The sequence below is a fragment of the Primulina eburnea genome, chromosome 15, assembly GCF_022965805.1.
Source record: "Primulina eburnea isolate SZY01 chromosome 15, ASM2296580v1, whole genome shotgun sequence".
NCBI lineage: Eukaryota > Viridiplantae > Streptophyta > Magnoliopsida > Lamiales > Gesneriaceae > Primulina > Primulina eburnea.
The window spans coordinates 25,179,778-25,180,543 of record NC_133115.1 but is presented as its reverse complement, the minus strand read 5'-3'; the positions used below and the strand labels follow the sequence as shown (position 1 = coordinate 25,180,543).

The window sequence follows — 766 nt, the reverse complement described above, 5'->3', positions numbered from 1 at the left end:
TTGTCCAATTTGATTCTCTAACCCCTTTATGGAATGCATCTTGGTTCTGAAATCTCGTCTCTGTTGCAGAAATAAATTTAGCCAGCATTTGCTCTAAATTGGACTTCTCCTCCTGAGGCGGTTCTGGCTTGAAACCTTGGTGCATCCCATATGGTGGACCTCTTTGTTGGCGATTTTGGCTGTTTTGGCCTCCCCACGAAAAGTTTGGGTGATTCCTCCATCCCGGATTGTATGTATTCGAATAAGGGTCATTTCTAGGACGGTTCTGGAATCCCACTTGTTTTACCGGTGCTCCCTCAGGCACATAGAATGGATTGCCATCTTGGCAATCCTGCACGTCATGCTCACCCCCACACTTATCACAGAAAATTTCTTGCAGACGCATAGCCGACCCACTCATGCTCATCCCATCAATCTTTCTATTCAAAGCCTCTAACTGTGCTGAAACCGCCGACAAATCATTAACTTGATTAACTCCAGCCCCTCGTCTCTGCCTATCAGACTGAGGATGATAGCTACTCGCAGCCATCTCCTCCAATAACTCATATCCTTCCTCAGCCGTCTTTCTCAGTAAGTTACCACATGCAGCAGCATCTATCATAGTACGGTTAGGAGTAATCAGACCATAGTAGAAAGTTTGAACAACTAACCCAAGCGGTAGCTCATGGTGTGGACATCTCCTCAACAAGTCCTTGTAGCGCTCCCATGCCTCGTAAAGTGACTCGTTCTCATATTGAGCAAACGTAGTAATGTCGGCTCTAAGCTT

At 46.1% G+C, this 766-nt stretch overlaps 1 non-coding gene across 1 annotated transcript; it reads left to right on the top strand.

The window, feature by feature from the left end:
• Positions 1-659: 659 nt before the first annotated feature.
• Positions 660-766, top strand: LOC140815783 (small nucleolar RNA R71). Its single transcript, XR_012114429.1, has one exon. It is a non-coding gene; the product is annotated as a small nucleolar RNA R71 (small nucleolar RNA).